The sequence below is a fragment of the Zosterops lateralis genome, assembly GCF_965231275.1.
Source record: "Zosterops lateralis genome assembly, chromosome: 3".
Taxonomy (NCBI): domain Eukaryota; kingdom Metazoa; phylum Chordata; class Aves; order Passeriformes; family Zosteropidae; genus Zosterops; species Zosterops lateralis.
Window position 1 is genome coordinate 13,262,299 of NC_139764.1, and position 15,123 is coordinate 13,277,421.

General features: G+C 36.5%; 1 long non-coding RNA gene across 3 annotated transcripts in view; it reads right to left on the reverse strand.

Moving 5' to 3' along the window:
• The window catches only part of LOC310906713, a 71,165-nt gene extending 57,818 nt beyond the window's left edge, over positions 1–13,347 (reverse strand). For 2 of the 3 annotated variants that reach the window (XR_014589472.1, XR_014589473.1), the window contains exons 1-2: positions 13,022–13,347; positions 1,716–1,987 (exon numbers count right to left, since the gene is read on the reverse strand). This is a non-coding gene — a long non-coding RNA (uncharacterized lncRNA). The remainder of the gene's footprint in view (positions 1–1,715; positions 1,988–13,021) is intronic. The other variant, XR_014589471.1, reaches the window with a different exon arrangement.
• Positions 13,348–15,123: the final 1,776 nt, after the last annotated feature.

Sequence of the window (15,123 nt, forward strand, 5' to 3'; positions counted from 1 at the left end):
ATTTCTAGCAGTCTACATAACTAAAGTGATAAACTGTAGTGTTTAGAAATAACACTGCCTGTGTTTTTACCCACAGTAGACTTTTGCAACAGCAAGCGTGATTCTTCATATATTCAGAGCCATGCATTAATAAAAAATTTAAATATTATCTATAAAAAGCTTGAATTTTTTATTTCTTTTTTTATCACAATACATCAAGTAGTAAAAAAAAAAAAAACACATTCAGTTACATAGCGGCATTAGTGTCATGGTGTATTTACTAAGTATGTTATTACAACAGAAAAGCAGTTGAGCTTTTCCTTCTTCAGCTACATTTTGTACCAAATCCTTCTCTAGTACCTGACTACAGCCTCAGAATATCCCTGAACTTATCTGGTTTGAACTACCTATACCTGAATGCTGGAACAGCCTTAAGACACTTTCATTATATAAAGTCACTAAAACATTTTTTAATTTCCCCTAGTCTAAAACAAGTAACCTATATAAATCTCTTCACATTTTATATGTCATGATATTTTAAAGAATCAAAATGGACCCTCAATATCTTTAGGAAGTCTGTAGACTAATATTAACTGTAGTGGGTTTTAAATCATCTTTATGAATAAGGACACTATCTAATAAATGTAGGGTTAAATGGGGTTCAGATTCAATAAGTAAATAAGATCCAGGTATTTATAAGGTCTTAACTAATGAGCAAACCTCCTTTAAAAAACTGCATCTTTTAAAGCTCACGAATTTATGAGAATTTAATTAAAGTGTTCTGCTCTTAATTTAACACATACCCTTAGGTGCCCAGGTAATAAATTAAACAGATTGGAGGATATGGGATGGGGTTTTTAATTTTTCACTATTATTTTAAGGCTATTTTCATTCTTGTACTAGATCTGCTTCATATAGGAAGAGTTTTTAAGAGAAATAGAACTGGATTTATTTCATGGGCTCAATTTTCGCTTTTCTAGTGTTCTTGTAATGAAATTCCAAATCAGAAACATTGTTAGAACACTTTCTTCTGTTTAAGTTTGATTTAAAAATATTTTTAAAAATAAGAAACTTAAATTAAAAGATAAAATTCATGCTTTAGGTGTGTCAAAATCCCTTTTTGCATGTTGATAAAAATAAGTAGAAGTCAAAATGTTCAACTTGGCTAAAGTTTACAATGTCTGATCCTAAGTACTGCAATGGGAACAGATGGGTGTTGATAAAGCATAAAAACCTGATCTCCATCAGCAAGTGCAGAGCACCTAAGGCCTCAGCTGACAAGGAAATAGAAGGTTTTTCTGCCTCTTGATATCTCTTCATGTTAAAAGAAAGCCTGCAGGAATAAGATTTTTCTATGAAACCTATGTTAATCGAAGACTGATCTAAACAGAAAAGTGTAACTCTAATAAAAAAAAAAAAAATAAAAAAAAAAAAAAGTATTACCTTCTATTTAAGCTGTGTTCCCATTTTCATGTTTATTATTTCAACTTTTCTTCCTGATGAAGATTTCATTTATCTTATAAATGTGTCCTTGACGGTATCGCATGTGGCAAGAATTCCATATGAACGCTGGAAGAATGGCCCACAGCATATTTGCAATAACCTTTCAGCAAAACAGAGCTTGTGAAGAAATGTCTATCTCAATCTAAAGTGTGTCCTTCAAGTCACTTTATGTAGCTTAAAGTAGCCTTTTATCTCACCTGAGGTTATATATCCAAATGATTAAGGTTTCTTACCTCTTTGTCTGGTTTTATCATTGTGTCCCTTATGTATATTCTCCACAGTCATTTCACCTTCAGACTGTTTCTTTTTGGATTCTGCTTGAATTTTTCCTTTACCTTCAGCCAGTTACTCCTTAAGTAAAAGTCATGATGTAGGTTCTCCAGCAGTATCCCCCTCCTCAATTGCAGAGCCTGCTCACTGAACAAAGGACACGCTCTTTTGGAATTCAAGATACACATGCCTGACTAAGTCTTTGGTCTGTGAGATTTCATCTTTGACCAAGATTCTGGAGAAGACAAGAAAGGAGTAAAACAGCATGTATTTGTCTTCTCATTTGGTTTTTGTTTAAACCTGATGAAATTCTTGGAAAAATAGCTTATTGTGCCATTATTTTTGCTACTTTTTCTCTCAGAAATGTAGATAAAATGAGTTTTACCAAGAGTTTATCAATGACATGTCCTCCACAGCAAAATCCCAAGAGCCGTCATATTCAGAGATGTGACAATGTGTCACATTGAAACACCAATGTCAAAGGAAAGAATAAATGTAAGCAAAGACAGAAAATAATTTGTCTTAACCAATTCCCACAGGTCTACTCGAGGTAGTCTCCTATGTGACTCTTGGGACTAATGGGATCAAACTCCAACATATTATTGGATCCAATTAGCTGCTCTTAAAGAGACAAGGCACCTCAAACAACATGGATTTCCCTTCAAAGTTCCTTCCAATGCACCAATGGGGAGACCTTTGTAGTCTTATTCTCCCCTACTAAAATCAGTCAGAAATTATCATAATTCACTTTCACGAAGTGTAATGATCTTTGCCAAGAGACTTGTGGCACATGAAGGTTTTTCAATTTCTCCTGGGTTTAGAGAGGGAGAGAAGGGCAAAAGGCTTCTCATCTACTATTGCTGAGTGGCCCTCAGCAGTACAAGCAGAGGAAAAAACACATCAGTAGCAATAGGAAATTACACTTTGAAAGTCTTCCTTTTCTGAGGCAGAAAACTGAGCCTCGAGTGGTGATCCTTAGTACCCTCTGTCTAGGCAGCAATTCTATGCTACTCTCACAGCATTTTTCAGAAGCTGGCAACCTGGCATTAAATTCCTATGCCAATATCCCAGGAGTAGTCAAATTTCTCTCACTTGTTCATCTCACCAGCTCCACTTACACATGTTCATTAGCTGCAAAAAGTTCAGTCTTTGATCACAAAAGAAAAAAAAAATCAATCCATTCTAGGTCATACAGAAATAATGGACTGAGTTTGTGGAGAGACTGAATCAATAGCTATGTGGGTATACACTTACCAGCTGATTCAGGATGCATTACTCAGCAGATGTTCCTTGTATTAAAAATTCAGTTTTTCAATATTTACCATCTCATGAAAATCTATAAGTGAGAAAAAATATGAAGTATTGGGAATGTTACACAATTTACTTTAATTATTACCTTTATCCTTGTGACTGGTAGGTAGCTTGTATAAGAGCTATAACCCTTTTTTACTATATCATTAAAGTTTCAAATAAAAGAAGTTCAGAGAATACTGATGCTAGAAAGGAGTTTAGGAAAATACCTATTTTTTAGCTCACACCCCATCAGCTTTTCAATTTACACATCCAGTATCAGGGTGTGGACTAGAAATATTTCCATGAATTTGTGATGCTGGTGGTTTCCTGTGGCAGGTGATGAGTTCTTTAATCCTAACTCTAAATTAAACTTGTTTGAATGGTGTGAGTAATCAATCAACACCATTATCCTCAAGACAAACACTTCAGGCAAACTCTTTTCATTAATACCTAATTCAGAATAATTGTTTTCACATCTCATTATTAGTCAGGCTAAAGCCCGTATCTGACAAGAGGACAGAAGGACAAGAGGTAAGACAATACCACAATTGACATTTCCTCCCAGAATGCAGCAGATTAATTATTTCATCTGGTTTTTTTTATATAACTACACTAATTTTCTCCTTTATTTGCTGCTCTGTAATGGGAGACCACCGAGTTTACCAAAATAATCTGAAATCTTCCCATTATAAGTTTGCAATGTAAATCTTAGAGGATCTCCATCTATGCTAAGTTATCTAAAGGAAATGTGAAAAATGAACATTTTAGTAGATGAAATTAACTGTGTTGTAATTGGCATCAGCCCTGTGATTTCAGCTGTGACACCAGCTCCACACTTCAGTAAATCAGCTGTACATTCCTCTCATTACCTCATCCTGAAATGTTCCTTCCCATGAAGAGCTGCATTGATTTACAGTCCTTTGGAAAGGACCTGAGCTGGTAGCAGATTCTAGCAACTGGGACAGATTCTTGTAACAACTAACAAATCAATATACTACCTGAAAGTGTTAATTAGCAAGGGACTTTTTTTTCTTTTTTAATTGTCCAAAAAGCAATTAAAAGAAGACAGGAAAGATTTGTTGCAGTAAAACTACTTTGATAATTTACACTTTTTTACCTGCAACAGTCCTGGTTTTTCTCCAAGAACTCCTCAGTATTTTGATTTCTATAATTAACAGTCATAAATTCAAATTATTTTCTAGAACTTCTGGCTCAATTTTTTTTTTATTCACTGAAAAAACCCATGATTTATATTCTAAAAGTGAACCTAAATATAATTTCTTCCCAGTGTCTCATTGGAGCTAAACCTCTTCATATGAAGAGTGAATACAAAACAACAGCAAACAAGAAAAAGCATTCCTCATACATCTGTGTTTCATTTTCAGAGGCAAATTTGATTTTAAATTTGTTGGAGAGAGTTTTCTCTTGGGAAGGGTTCAAGTTCATTTGTAATTGGAGGAATGAAAAAGAGTCAATATTTCTACCCACTTTATTTGGAAGTGTAACTCAAAATAAAGGTAAACAATGTCAGTGTTGCAAAGAACTTGAACACACACATGCAGAAAGGTCTTCACAGACAGGATAAAAATCCTGGTAGAGAAGCACTGTTATCTCAGCTGAGGTAACACCATATGTTCTCTTTCAGACCTCTCAATCTCAACTGATAATGTTCAAACTTCCTCTTCAATTTAGCTCTTATCTCCCTGCTGAATTCTTAAGGGAAAAAAGAATCTGTGCAAATGCGCTAAAAGAAAAAAAAGTGTAAGGTAAAAAAAAATTAATTTAGCTGGTGAATTGGTAGTCTCAAGTATTTTTCACCATGGCAATTCATACCCAAAGGTGAATTTTCCCAAGGCAAAACTTTTTGAGTAAACCTGAGTGGCTTCACCTTTTGAACACTTCAGCTGCTTCTTAAATTAGAGCTTTTAACTTTCAGAAATTCGAGTTTTCAGAAAATATCAAAGTCATCCTGAACAAAAGCTTAATTTGGATAAATGTATCCTTGAAAAAGTCCCTCTGTACCAAATCAACCTGTCTCTGCTGTATTCACAAGGTTGATGCTGTCTTTAAATAATCTTAAACAACACTTACAGGGAACAATTTATATACATGAACTTTCTCTAAAACAGGGATGAAATGGTATTTTCAATGAAGCAAATAGAAATTTTAGCATTATTGTAAAGATAGCGATTTTACACAAAATTTTACCTTGTCAACACTTATACGACTTTCTTGGACTAAGCTGCATTTTTCCTCTCCCACATTTGCTACAATTCCTTCTATGGAAGGTTCCCGGGGATACCTTCACATTTCGTGAACAAAAAATCCCACCAAAGCCAATTAATTCATGTGGATAATTTTCATGTGAGGAGCTGCATTCAGAGGGAGTGAGGGAACAAGTGCTTAGAGAAATGTCATATCAGGTGCTGGAATTACAGATCTCTTGTACCACAATTTTATCTTCTGTTGAAGAAGAGGAAAGAACAGTTTGTCTGAGACATTTTAGGAAATGTTACACAATTTCAAAGCTGCCCTGTGTGAAACCCCTGGTAAAAGGTTAAACTTTCCCACTTAACTTTCAAAGATAAAAGAGATGCCTACATTGAAACCTTAGCCACTGAGCAAAATTGGTAAAAGAGATTCTGTCCCTGAATAATGTGGCCTTTTTCAGCTAAATTTGGGTTTAAGTTTTGGTTTTATCGAGGGCCATAGGATGATTAAGACTGGAAGGAACCTTGTCTGGTCTCCTCCTTTCTGCTCAAGGCACAGCAATTTGCTCAGCTTGTACATATGTCTCTACATACATGTACTGCACAGCACATCATGCCAAATCCCTTCTACACCTCTCACCTTGGATCCTGACATAACTTTCTCAATACATAGGTGTGCAGAGTTATATTTGGGAAAAGAATCAAAATTAAAATACTTCACCATTTTCCTGACTTAAAAAATTATATTGTTGGTATTGGAATATTATAAGTCATTTATTAGAATACATTTGGATTAATTACTTTGCTGCTTGAATTTTAAGAGAGGTTTTTTTCTGTTTTGATACTCCTTTCTTTCATGGGATAAAACCCAGGATTTATCTGGTATGGTACTGTTTTCTTGACTTTCACTGTTATATGAGCCAAAAGCCCATTATACCTGGCAAGGTAAGGTGGTTTCATTGCCAAGTAGCTCATATATTTAACTGAGTTTAGAAATATGAGCAAATAAATATGGATGCTGACATGAACAGAAAATAATCAGCGTGACTAGCACATGAGTGACAGATACTGTTTGTTTTGACACAGGAAACACTCGTTTACAAAATCATTTGTGGAGGAGGGGAGAGTCCCAAACGTTTACAAAATCTTCCTCACTCTATCCCTGTCTTTCCTGTGAAAAACAGTTTTTCAGCATTTATACTCTTAAGCAAGTGTCAATACATGGGATATTATTTTTTTTCCATTGAGAACTGTGAAGGAGACTAATTTGTAATATCTGACAATGAAAAAGTGGCTTTGGAATGTATGACATCATTTACCTGAAACACTTTCCTGCCTCAGAGACAAGCTGGTACTCTATATGACAGTTTTCCAAATAACTCTCATTCCATTCTGTCTTGTAATCATTGCATTTCTCAGTGCTGTCTATTAACACTTGCTAAAAAAAAATCAATTATTTTCAGCAGAAACCATGCTGTGTTCTGATTAGAAAGGAAACTGTAGAGGAATTAATGGTTTTCAGGTAATAAAGAAAAAAATTCCTGCTCATGCTCTTGGATTAACCAAATCTTCCTAAAGATACAATTCAAATAATTAGTCAGTTGTTACTGGTTGCATTCAGAACAACCACTGTTGTATCATTGATATTAAAATCAAACTTCTTTAATAAGTGATTGCATTTCAGAGCTTAAGGACTGACAGCCATTTCTTTTAGCAACAGCAGATAATTTGATAGTGATAAATGGAAGCACATTAAAAACTCTGGGTGAAATTGCCCCTCTTCACATGGCCAACACAACTCAAATTCTGGATCACTGAAGTATTGTTCTGAAGTCACTCAATTCCCATGATTTGTATTCTCCACATAACTGTCAATACACATGAATTTTATACCATTTTAGCACACCTACCTTACTAAATAGTGGCCATCTCTGTAGTCAAACAGCAGCAAGAACAAAAGTGTACTGCTGCAGAGATACTGCAAGATCTATAATGAAGATTGATGGAAATCAGGATTCTTTTCAGTGACTTCAGAATGATTGTGATGAGGTTCTTGTTTTTAAACATTACACTAGATTATCATTTTCCTTTTTTTTTTTACATTCTTGCCAGTTTCTTGAAAAGCAACAGTTCTAACAAAGAGGCAAACACTTTTAAAAATATATCTTGTAGAATTGTTTGTAACTGCTGTGTGAAACTACAAACACTTCTGCAGTTTCACACAGCAGTTAACAACACTTTTACAAGATACACAGAGAGGGACGTATTATTTAATTTAACCACGCAGACCAAATGGAACAGATTAGCAGAGAAAGAAGCCTATCAATTTAGAAATTTGTACTCAAGAGAGAGTATTTGAACCTGAATCCTTCACATTGCAGTAGATGCCTGCTGGACCATGAAAACAATATTCTTTGGTAAATCAATATAATTTGATAATTAATTGCAGAATTCCCTGCTTCTGTGTGGATTCAACTTTTACAGAAAGACATCTTCCCTCCCCCCCTCCAAAAAAAAAAAAAAAGAAAAAAAAAAAAAAAAAAAAAAAAAAAAAAAAAAAAAAAAAAAAAAAAAATCCAAGGGCTTGGGGTTTTGATGATCAGTATAATTTGAAAATTTCTGAGGGATAGCAGCTTGAGTTCCTACCATAGAATTCATAGAAACCAGCTCAAAAACTCATTCACACTGCATTCCTTACAGCTGTCCCGAAGATACTTGCTTCCTAAGCTTCATTTCCCATTTACAGGAGCAGCAGGTCTACATCTGCTTTTCTGAGCAAGCAGATGAGAATACAAAACATGTTTTGCTTCAGCAGCCTTTCTTTAGTCTGGGTTTCAGGGTTTTTTTTTTTTTTTGTGTTGGTTGGCTGAGGCCTTGTGATTCATTTTATACTACCCTGGAACAACATAAATTAAGAATTACTCTGGCATACAGAATTAGTTGTGTAGAGGTTGATCCTTTTGCCTTACACTCTGTAACACATACATATCATAGCTTTGCACAATTCAAAGGACACATTACACTAGTTCAATTCTCCCTTCCCTGTATGAACTCAGCCAAAGAAAGAGCTCTCATGTCACAAATACTGGGTTAAGGGGTTATGGCTCAACCTCAGGTGCTTGTTGATCCCCTTAGAAGGCAACTGCTGCAGGTCAGCAGGCATTGCAGCAGAGCCTCTGCCTGCTCCAGTTCTGTCAAAGGGGCTGAGTTAAAAAAATACAACAAACCACAGATGGGATGAGAGAGAAGCAGATGCATAGTTAAGCTGTCAGATCCAAAGAGTGATAAATTCTGCCTTACAAAGGCAGAGGATACAGAGGAGAGAGCAACAAACCACCCAAGTCAGTGATCTAGGAAGCTGCTCAGCTGCATCCAGAATAGGAAGTCTGAGCCCATCCTCAGAAGTGTTCTTGAGTGTGCTTTGCCATTAGATTTCTAGTCCCATGAGACAAGGTAAAGTTTTGCAATGTAAAGAACTGCAAGTTCACAAAGGAATAAAATACACCTATTCTATATACTGTATCCATACTATAAGTGTATCTGTTTGCCTTTTAAAAATTGTATTGTTAATCATACAAACTGGGATTATTTGCAGAATAACAAATTAATCAATAGGGCGAACTGCATTTACAGTATTAAAGTTATTAGAGACATTACAATTTACAGCTGCTGAGATTTTGTCCCACTGTATGAGAAACTTTTAGCAAATTATTGAACAACACAGAGAGAAAAGACAGAAGAGTTATTTTTAAAAAAAGAAGAAACATTTCTCATCTACTTTTCTGGATACCAGGAAAGCCTTCCAAACCAAGATGATGAATAAAATAATTTCCTGTATTCCGTGTCTGCTTCCTCTTTACTACTAATTACACTTCCATGCTTATCTGACACTGTCTGCTTTTAAATCACTAATTAAAATATGAAATGTGGAAAGCTATTTTTAAGCACAGAATTCTATTGTTTCACCAGGCTGAATTATGCCTTCCATTTTCAAAGAGGTGCTACCATACATTTCATATCTTAGGGACCAAAACGGAACAGAGACCAAATAAACTTTCCTACTACTTTTTGGAACAAAGCTTTCTGGTCTATTTGCTCTTTGTCTTAACAGCTAACCAAAATCACTCTCCTCTGGGAACTATCCTGATTTAATTAGTAATGTTGGAGCATGACCACAAATACAGCCACATTAGTTTCACCTGCATTCCAAACACAGGGAAAAGCCCTTTATTGGAAAGAAAGATTCCTTCTATTTCTTTTGCCTGCACAATACTCCTCTCTGTCTGCTTAGCTGCTTATTCTGGATGTTCGTTTTCTTGTCCCAAAAATTCCTCCATGCAAAATTCATTCACAGATTACTCATCTTCTCTGGGACAGTTCAAATCACACTGGCTGATACTTGCACACATTAAGGTATTTGGTATACAAAAATAAGTTTAAATGGTCTTTCATTAATATTTTTGCAAACTCATGTGAACACATAAGCACTAGACTATAAAACACATTGAAAATATTCTGAAAATTTTACTAAGCAGTATCTTAAATCTACTTAAAGTACTGGATCTAGCTTTTGAAGGGATACAGTTGGAATTTAAATAAAAATGTTCTCATGTTCCATGCTGTTTGAGGATGCAAGCTCTCACTGAACATGAGAGAACGTCATCTTTCAGAGATGTTTTTAGGAGGTTTGTTGAATATTACTGAGTTTTACACCAGCAAATTTTTATGTAACTTTTTTTTTACTAAATAATATTTATAGGTACCTCAACAATGACATGGAGTGTAATGTTAAACAAACAAACAAACCAAACCAACCAAAAAGCCAAAACCAAAAGAAACAAAAAAAACCCAAACCAACCCAAACCCCCTTATTATTTCTATTTGTACGAAAATATCTTCTGCTAATAGTTACATTTTAGGAGATAAATTCTGCAGTAATACAATCGTGATAACATCAATTCAAGTCTCAAAACCCTGCAGGAAGGTATTACATCACATGGGCTATGAGCTAGAGCTCTGAAAGGTAAAATGAAATATGATGTAGCAAATGCCAACCAGTTCCATTTGTGTGTGTGAGGAGCTGCCCAAAATAACTCATGGAGACACAAGTGTATGGTCTCCTCTGGGCTTTAGATATCACTTTTCCTGTCACTCTGTCCATTGTACTTGTTTCAAACTGCACACTCCAGCTTCAAAAGGAAAGGTCTTGTCATGTGAGAAGAAAAAAGGATTTCTCAATCCATCAATCCATCTCTTCATCCCACATTGTTTTACTTCAGATCATACTGAATTTAGAGGCTTTTACACATGTTTCCAATGTGCTGAAGCAGACATTCAGAGGACAGATTTACCTATGTGCATATGTGCATCTACAGATAACTGGGTCTGATCTCCACAGTTCATCCAGCTGCCATTTGCTTTCACACAAATCACTCCAGGGATATACAAATGCAACAGGAGAGATTCACGCACCATCTGAACCTCCTCTGACAGTGTGCACAAAATCCAGCTACACAGAAACAGTGTGGCATGTATGTCTAACCTTGCAAATTTCATTTTAATAATACAGACAAATACAGGGATTTCAACTTTTTCAAGTCTTATTCTTTTCTACTTGTTGTCATGGATACTACATCTTCTCTTTCTCTTTTCTCTCTTTCATCATATTTGACTTTTCTCTGTTGGTGTCCATGGTGACACCCTGCCATCAGTACACAATGCATGTGCCAACTTCCACATTTCTAAAATGGGCTCAGGTATTTTAAGAAGTTTCCCCTATGTGACAGATATTATTGCATATTAATATCTCTTTACTAACAAGGAATTTAAAGAACTCATTTTCTGTGCACTTATGAGATATTTTCAGTTTTATGCACTTGGATAAACTCATGAGTTGCAACATCTTCTTTTCAGGATGGCCTCTGGGGACAGCTGCCATACATTCAATCCATCACACAGGCAAATGAGGATGCAGAGCAATCAGGCAAGTGTTTATGCATCAAAATACAATTGGCTGAATTTCCAGAAATGCGGAGCTTCAGAAGTAGACAGCATAAGCAAGCAGTGCAAGAAATCTCGTGATCTGAGAACATTTCAAAAATACACATTTCCTCCTGTAATTCACAGTTGCTTTCAAATGCAACCAATACGTACCTTGTAGGGGGAAAAGAAATTCCCTAAAATAAGCACCAAACCCAAAGGTCACAATACTAAAATGATGCACATGATTTCATTATTTTATTACTTTCTCATTTAACAGACTGTTTTCAGAGGATCCAGGAAATTAAATCATTGGTAGGTCAACCTACTATTTAGAACTTGAACTGGCTTGAAGGTGCTATTTGCACATCTCTCTGTTTGTGAATGCAAACTTTGTAGTAATGAGTTGTAGTTTTAAAGATGCAGGGTCATGCTGGTCTTGTGGCTTACTATAAGTACAAGACAGGTTTTGTTCATAAAACAGAGGAAACAAATTAACAAACAAACAAAAAATTTTCCAATATGATTCCTTAGACTGAGGGTGAATTCCCCCAGTGAGTCAGTGGCAAAACTTCCAACAGCTTCTCTAAGGCTGGGCTCCCAAATGGCACTTTAAATTTCCACAGGCAGTGAAGTGTAACCTGAGCATGCAAACCTCAGCCCCAGGGAAGCTCTGGAAAACAAAGAAGTGAATCACTATGTTGGACCTTGCCAGGCAGCAGCTGTCAAACATTCCCATGAATATTTGGTGGCAGGAATCCTGGCATACTGCTGTACTCAACACAAATAAATAATTCTGATTTGTCTTGGTGTGATAAAGTAACCCCCAAAAAGATGTTTACAGCTGCATAAAATCATATTTGTCAGGGCACAAGCGTAGGAATTTTTAAATTTATGGCATTCACAATAAGTATTCTCAAGTGCCATAAATTGTAGAAATTTAGTCATGGACACTGTAAATCAGATTTGCTAGTTTTTCCCTGAGATGCACTCCAGAAACCATTCCTCTGATTTCCTTCACTTGTTTTGCTATCTTCCCAGGAGAGAGCTATTCTAACTTGCATGCTCAGTAAACTGATATCAAAAAACTGGCTGCTAATTACCCTGTGTTTCAATTCTCAACTGGTGATCTGGGAAATCAAGTCCTGGTCTCCTATGTACAGTAAGATCAATAAGCTACCACCCAGATTGCTGAGACATGATGTCAGTATTGGCTGTTTTGTAGAGCATCCCCCCTCTGGTTTGCCTCTAAATTGTAATGATAATGTGCTCTTAAATTATTCAGACTGTTCAAATTTACCCTATTCCAAAATATAAAAAAAAAGGTAAAAAGGAACGTGAACCTGGTAGCTATAGATAACTGATCCCAGTAGAGTTTCCAGGTATAAAAAAGAGCAGAGTTATTTCAAAGAGTGTTTTACAAATTGTGTGTTTTCAGCTTTTAGAAAGACAACAAGCATGAATGGTGGCTATATTCTCATTTAAAATCAATAGATTTCACCTCTGCAAAAATTAAATATGCAGATAAAGCAAAACACATTGAACAGATAATCTATATGGAAAGATGGGGGTTTCTTTCTCATATGGGCTCATTGTTATAAGTCTATTGAATGCAATAGAGTTCAGCAAATTCACACAAGTAGAAACTCAGACACTCCTCCATTTATGTGCATCCTCACTAACAGCTATCTTACAAATGATGAAGACCTGAGAAAAGGAAAAACTTAATAACTTGGTGTTTGATCTTAGATTTTTATATGTAATAAATAATGAGTCTTCATACGTACTTACAAATCTGATAGTTTTGGGAGGGGACAGAGAAATCGGTAACCAAAGCAAACTTCCATCTTGAATTACCTGCTGGGTTTTGCAGGAGAAAAAAAAAAAAAAAAAAGAGTGAGAGAAAAAAGAACACTTGCAAGGCAATAAAAAATATCTCCCAAATGGCTGGAATGGAATTAAAATTGCAACAGACCAGATTTAACCAGGTTAAAAATTAAATACTGTTACTGGCAAGCAAAATTTGCAAAGGATTGTACAATTAAGGACTAAAAAGCAGGTTAATCCATTTTCAGTTTCATAGTTTGTGATATTGTCTCGATTTTTAAGGCATTTTCTGACATTGCTCAATTCCATTATGATGCTTCATAATTATAATCCTTTATTTATGGTCTCTGTATCTACTGTAATGCTCAACCCTTAAGCCTCTCTAACACTAAGGTCATTATCTGATCTCTCCAGTTTATCCTCTGAAACATTAACCTCATCCAGGGATCTCTTAAAGGGCCACATGTGTTTAGGGCCATGATAGGCCTGACTGAAAACAAATTCAGCCCAGCATGTGCTCATTGCATGCTGTGGTAATGCTGTTGTGTACTTGAATCCCTGTTAGTTTAAATTTTGGGCACAAACATAGCACCCAGAAACCTAGGACAGCGAGTTGATTTAATGAGCTAAATAAAACTTCCCACAGACTGTCAAATGATGGGTTTCTGTAGTTTTCTGTATATGACCTTGCACCTGGAGAGAAACAATCCCAGGCACCAGCACAGGCTGGGGGTGACCTACTGGGCAGCAGCTCTGCAGACAAAGATCTGGAGGTGCTGGTGGGCAACAAGCTGTCCACAGGCCAGCAGTACTCTGGGGGACAAGAAGGCCAAAGGGATCCAGGGGTTCACTAGGAGCTGCACTGCCATCAGGCCAGGGAGGTGATCCTGCCTCTCTGCTCAGCCCTGGTGACGCCAGTCTGGAGCACTGTGTCCAGTTCTGGGATCCTCAGGACAAGAGAGATGTGGAGCTTCTGGAGCTGGTCCACTGGAGGGCTGCAAAGGTGATTGGGGAACTTGAGCTTAACCTCACCTACAAAAGAAGGCTGGAGGAACTGGGCTTGCTTAGCAGAAGACTGAAAGGGGACCTCTTCAAAATATATGTTTTTGCAGAGTAAGTATCAAGAAGATGGATCCAGGCTCTTCTCGGTGTTCTGGGACAAAAGGGAACAGGGGAAAACTGATGCTCAAAGAGGTTCCATCTGAATGACGGTAAGAACTTCAGTACTGTGAGTGTGGCTGTGGAACAGATTGCCCAGAGAAGTTGTGGAATCTCCCTCATTGCATATTCAAAAACTGCATGGACACAGTCCTGAGTTATATGCTCTGGGTGAGACTTTATGGAACAGGTGGCCCCACTGTGGTCCCTTTCAAGCTTATCCATTCTGTGATTCAGGCCCAAGACCTGCCTGGGGAGGATGCTTTCTTCTGGTTATGAGAACTTGAAGAGACAGTCAGCTCTAAGTAACTCATTAGGGCTCCAGAAGGATAAAATAAATTTGCCTGTTTACTTTCTTAATATTACAATTCCAGGCAGTCCCAGCCAATCTCACTGTGTTGTAAATCTGAGGAGGTGACCAGCTTGGCTGAACAGAGAACTCCCCAATATACTGAAGAGGAAAAAGAAATTGTATGATCTTTGGAAATGAGGTCAGGGTTTGCAGACAGAGCACAGAGCTGTGGTATATTTATGCAAGAAAAAGACACAAAAGGCTTAAGTTTAATTAAAGTTTAAATTGGCCGGTAATGTTCGAGATAACTACAATGGGTTTTTTTAAGTATGCAAATAGGAAGAGGTCTAAAGACATCATTATATGTACCCTCCAACTGAAATAGTCTCTTGTATTCTACTTTCTTTTAAAGAATTTCTGAAAAGGAGATGTATCAAGACTTTAGGTACCCTGATGTACCACAAACACTACAATTATTCCCAGTGACATTAAAATAAACAATTCAGGCATCTCTCTCCAGTAGCCTAGAAGATCCTAGAGTACAAATGATTCTTTAAACAACCCAGACATGTCAATAATCTATTTTCAGACAGGATAAGTGCTACAGATGAT